The sequence below is a fragment of the Mus pahari genome, chromosome 20, assembly GCF_900095145.1.
Source record: "Mus pahari chromosome 20, PAHARI_EIJ_v1.1, whole genome shotgun sequence".
In the NCBI taxonomy this organism is placed as follows: domain Eukaryota; kingdom Metazoa; phylum Chordata; class Mammalia; order Rodentia; family Muridae; genus Mus; species Mus pahari.
In genome coordinates, this window is record NC_034609.1 from 25,714,300 (window position 1) to 25,720,094 (window position 5,795).

Below are 5,795 nucleotides of genomic sequence, written 5' to 3' on the forward strand. Positions count from 1 at the left end.
TTTCGTGGTTTCTTACAGTAGAAGCATCCATGACCACCAAGTTAGAGGAGTGCTGAGATTATTGATTTACAGGAAAAGCGTGCTGAGATCCAAGTTTTATCTAGTCTGTTATGCAATAAAGTATGTGTTATGTTTGTTCTTGTCTGTTCTCAGCTTCAGTGATGAGAGTTTGTTTCACTCACATACTGGAGATTGAAATTATATCCTTGCTCATGCAAGGCAAATGCTTTACCATCAAAGTGCACTCCTGCTTCCTTCTTTTCCCTTCTATTTTGAGTCTCACTATAATGTATAGGCTGACCCTGATGTTGGAATCTCTCTGCCTTAGCCTTCAAAGTAGTTGGGACTAATGCCCTTTACTACTATGTCCAGGAAGTCACTTCAATACCTTATTTAGGATTTTTGTGGATGAGGGATATCTAGAAATAAAGTAGCCCAAGATGAAAGGATAGTATACACCATCAAGAATGAGCTGGTCCCCTTGTGCACTTATGGAAGGGAAAACGTTCAAGTTTTTGATTTCCTAATGAGTCAATAGAAAGGGAAAGATGTTTATTGGCTTACTCCTTTCTGCACATTGACATGGCCAAGGGAGCATAACTGAAGGCTCTCATCTCCATGCCACCATGTTTAAGTCATGGTCTCCCAAGGAACTAGAACAGCTGCAGAAGCTCTTCATCACAAGAACATGCTCCAAAACAATATTTGAGAGTCTGAGCATGTTTTTGAGCAGTGGAGAACAATCATAGACTGTGCGGTCATGAGATTCAAAAACTCCACAATTTTCTTGAAACATATCTCTCTTTGGATAAAATAACAAGGTAGATGACAGAATTGTACAAACTAAAAGAGCTGTGTCAAGAGACAATTCTAAGAGACCAGGCACCAACCTAATTATGAGAAACGTCCCTGTTGGTGATATTAAAGAAGACACATAAGAACATCACCTAGGAGATTAATTTGAGCAGTCTGGAAAAAACTGAAGTGATGAAATCATGGCTGGCAGAGGCAGCAAAAATGAGCAGTTTTGCTTTTGTCACCTTTGGTGACCATGACTCCATAGGTAAGGCTGTTATTCAGAAACATCATAGTGTGAATGGCCTTGATTATGAAGTAAGAAAAGCCCTGTTTGAGCAAGAGATGGCAGTTGCATTATCCACCTGAAGAGGCTGAAGTTGTTCTAGAAATTTTGGTGGAGGACATGGAAGTGTTTTGTTTTGTTTTGTTTTGTTTGTTTGTTTGTTTTGTTTTTTGTTTTGTTTTGTTTTGTTTTTTATTTTTTTATTTTTGGTAGCAATGACACTTTAGGTCATAGAAGAAACTACAGTGGTCATGATGTCTTCAATGGCTATCATGATGGTGGTGGATAAGTCAGCATGTGTAATACCTGTAAAGGATTTGATAATGTTGAAAATAATCTTGGAGGTGGTGAAAGCTACAGTAATTTTGTCAATTTTAATGATCAGTCTTCAAGTTTCAGAGCAATGCAGAAAGGGAACTTTGGCGTCCGAGGTACTGCTCCTTGCAGTGGTGGAGGCCAGAGGTTTGCCAAACCATTAAAGGAAGATGGCTCTGATGGTCTAGCAGCAGCAGTTGCAGAAGATCACAGTTACTGCCAGGAATTTAAGCTTAGTAGGAGAGAAGAGTCAGAAAAGTAATGGGGAGTTTATAGGTTACAGTAGATTTGAAAGCTCATCCACTAGCCATGCACAGTGGTGGCAGGGTCTTACCTTACAAAGAAGACATGGTTTAGAAAATACTCAAGAGTACTGAGGAAAAGAACAGTTGGAAAAGAAAAGAGAACCTTCAGGACTGTATTTGATGTGACTAATTGTAAAACAGGTTACGTTAGCTATTCTTCCGTGGAAAATGTAAAGCTTTCTGACAAAGGGTTTACTCTCGACCTTTGTTCACCCATCTTGTTGATCACTAAATGTAATAGACTGATCCTGGCACTAAATAAATGTGTCTTTGAGAAATATAAACAAAAATGAGAAAGGCATGGCCCTGGTGGTTTTTCCCCATGACAGAACATGGTATATCCAAAACTTAAAGAAATATTAATCAAGAAGGCAATGTGAAACTGAATCTTGTAGAACTTTCTTGTGGGACAAGCAGACATGGAAAGACCTGGGGAGGCGGAAAATAGTTGTTGTCATACGGGTCCTGTACTTTGGAGAAGAAAATAGAAAAGATTACAGGTTTGGTTTTGTTTTGTTTTTAATTGATGGTATTTTTAAGATAGAGCAAAGAGCCGATTCTGTACTCCAACAGCAACATTAAAATATGCCTAATGGGTGTAGTTTTGTTTTACATTTCAGGTATGGAGCTACTTCTGAGTATATATTTTAAAAATCATGTAAGGATGCATCTGAGTTCATTATCTATTGCCCTAATACCAAGAATGGGTCTCTCACATCAGAAAAGAGGCTTTAGCTGCTAAAAGTTTTTCAGTATAAGCAGTTAAGGTTGAACCATGTCATTGTAGGACCCCCTCTCAGGGACACCCCTCAGGTCACGGGAGTCAGGGCATCCCAAGGAAACACAAGAGATCTTCTTGTTGCAAAAGCATGAGGTAGTTTAATGGCAGAGCTCTGGGCCGATGCATACCTCACACAGGTAGAGGTATCGACCACAAGGTTCAAAAGCTAGGGGTTTTTATGGTGTATGGGTGGGGGGGGAGAATTGGCGCGGTTACACATGATTGGCTCATTTAAATGTCACCAAGGCAGTTACAAGTCAGCAGAATAGTACGTTTGGGCTAGGGAATTTCAGGGGCCAGGGCTTATCAGGAAGGACACTATATCTGAGTGATGTACAACTTTAGGCATTTTAAACTATGTCTTAATGAGGGGGGGTTGGGGGTGAGGGAGGTGCTGTCCTGCCAGATGACTGTCCAGCCAGCCAAGGCCAAGTTCCTGCACTCCTCAGATGGCTGTTGAGTCGGCCAGAATAGCCAAGGCCAGTTGACTTTAGTTTCAAGGGGACCTGGGCTTGCTTTTTTTTAAGGCAGTTTTAACCTTAAGTTTTTACATTAAAAGAACTCTTTTATGTCTCACATTATTTGAACCTTGAATTTACACAATTTTCTTTTAAAGTTGCATGAATCCCAGGCCTTAAATTTCATTTCCCTTCATCATGTTCTCATTCTTCTATGAAGGGCTCATGGCAAATGGCATCACAAGGGTAGCAGTCACATATCCACACAGAAAGCCATAGAGATTCAGAATATAGGCCTTGTTTTTTTTTTTTTTTAAAAAAAAAACTTTTACTTATTTGTGTATTTGTGAATATTTATTATTTTTTAGGTAAATGAGTGCCATACCTTATATATTGCAGTCAGAGGACAATTGTCCTATTGCACAATGTGAGTCATGAGGTTTCTAGGCTTCTTAGAAGGCCTCTTTACCTGATGAACCACCATGTGTCCCATATTCTTGTTTTATAACAAGATATTCTTACAGGTACTAATCAGTGCATCATGAGGGTATATTAATAACTACTGATAACCCAATTATTTGCATCTAAGACCGACTTCTGCCATATACCTAAGAACATTATACTGGGGACATGTCAGCCCGACATGAGCCTTTAGGTGGTAAGTCAAGTCTGAACCATAGGAACACATCAGAGGAAAAATGACACAAGAAGGAACAACACCATATATTATGTAAAGCAAGTGAAATAGCTGAGAAAAGTTTCATATTAGAAATGATGATAACAATGTAAAATATCTAGGGACAGTTGAAATAGGGAAAATAATTCTATGTGAATGCTGAACATTAGAAGAGATTTAATGACAAACCTATTTCACCTTAACCTAAAAGAATACCTCTGAGTACTGGAGGTATTCCAAGCAAGAAAACATGAGCCACTGCTTCTGATTAACCTCTTGTTAAGTCTGTAGGCACAAAAGTCCAAATGGTACTGAATTAGGTTTACTCAAATCCTGTGCAAATAAATGACAGCCTGTGGGTAGCTCTGGACACCATATGAATACACTCATAATGGCAATGATGAAATATTCTAGCTAGAGCTCAGCAGCAGAAAAACCTTCCTCAAGCGCTGAAAGAAATTCTGCATCTTTATACTACCTCTCGATACATCCTTTCAATTAAAACTTATATTGAAGTGAAGGTCCTCTGAAATCTGAAGCCTTGACCCTGTTACCAAAAGTATAGTATTTAAAAAGCTCTTGATTGGAAACTTCTGGCAAGAGACTTAATATCACTTTTTGCTCCAAACATTACAACTCACAGAGCTCTGGCTTGTTTTTACAATCACATCATTGACTTTTTTTTTTCCCTAGGAGTCTTAAGGTAAAAGACTAAATTTCTAAATTTAACAGAAGACTCACATGTATTCTGAGTTAGACTAAAACATAGAAACGTCGTTGCATGGGTTCACACATATAGTAGTTGGACAGTACTGTATTTGCTATTGCCTTAATACATTCACAGTTATCACGGGCAACAGACAATATTTAAAGGCATTTTTTTTTAATACAAGGGAGGAGTTGGTTTTCACGATAGCATCTCCCTCCAGCTTAATATCTACTCCAGTGACAAACGTGGGCAGATTTGGTCCCAGCTGAACTGAGACCCAGAGACACTTTCTTTGACATTTTATTTGACATTTTGAGTTAATTTGCCATTGCAACCTTGGAATCAGCAAAAAATTACAAGATGTTGACTGATTGTCTCAGGGCTTCTCAATGGGAATGTATTAGGTTGGGCTAATATAAAATTGTGAATATTGAAATTTTGTTTTTCTTCTTGTAGCCCAGGCTTGCTTCCCAACTTGCTATGATAACCTTGAACCCCTGACCCTCATTCCTCTACCCACCATGTACTTGTATTACAGACCATACCTACTTAATGTGGTGTAGACAAACAAACTGTAGACTTCCTGCATGTCAGGAAAACACTCTACAAACTGTACCACAGCCTCTGCTCAGTATTCACACATCTAAACATGAAACAGCAATATATGCAGTGAGCTCTATGCGAAGCAGTTTCAGTTTTGTTGTACCACAGAGACTCAAGAATTAAATTAGCTATTCAATTTCTTCAAGTATAAATTCTAGTAGTCCTATTAAATGTGTGCAGTTGCAGTAACCTGTTAGAACTCTGTGGGTTAAGTGAGACACCGTGTGGGAACACAGTTTGTGAATGGTTATTTGCATTACATTTGGAATCTTTAAAGATCGTGGTAAAGATGTCGGGTTTATAAACTTTTGCTCCCTACTGGTTAAATGCTTTCTTGCTTAGAACACACACGGGTTTCTGTGCTTTTATCTCACTCTGAATATGATATGAGTTTCCCTTCACTTAATCTTTATTCTGGAAGTTATTTTCTTCTTTGGATTTACAGTACATCTTTCTTCTGAATAGGGAGAATATTTATACATTTCATTAACAATATGTACTCAGGATATGGTTTGTGCATCTAGTGAAGCACTCAGCAGAAAATATACTTGAGGATTTCCCCACCATCACCACCACCACTGGGGATCTGAAATTAATTCCCTTACAATTTCTAAGAGCTTGAAGTATTTGTTTTGTTTAGGAGTCAAACAGCTGTGTTGCCAAGACTTTTATGATTGTTAATGTTCTTTGGCTATTTGTATCTGGATGATGCATTTAACAAGCATTGATGACAGGAATGCCTATGCTTTCCAGACTCCAGTGACTTATTTGCCTTCTCTTCTCTTCTCTTCTCTTCTCTTCTCTTCTCTTCTCTTCTCTTCTCTTCTCTTCTCTTCTCTTCTCTTCTCTTCTCTTCTCTTCTCTTCT

The 5,795-nt window shown here is 38.5% G+C and overlaps 1 pseudogene; it reads left to right on the top strand.

The window, feature by feature from the left end:
- The first annotated feature begins 1,376 nt into the window (after positions 1 to 1,376).
- LOC115062707 overlaps positions 1,377 to 5,795 on the top strand; it is a 119,404-nt pseudogene continuing 114,985 nt past the window's right edge.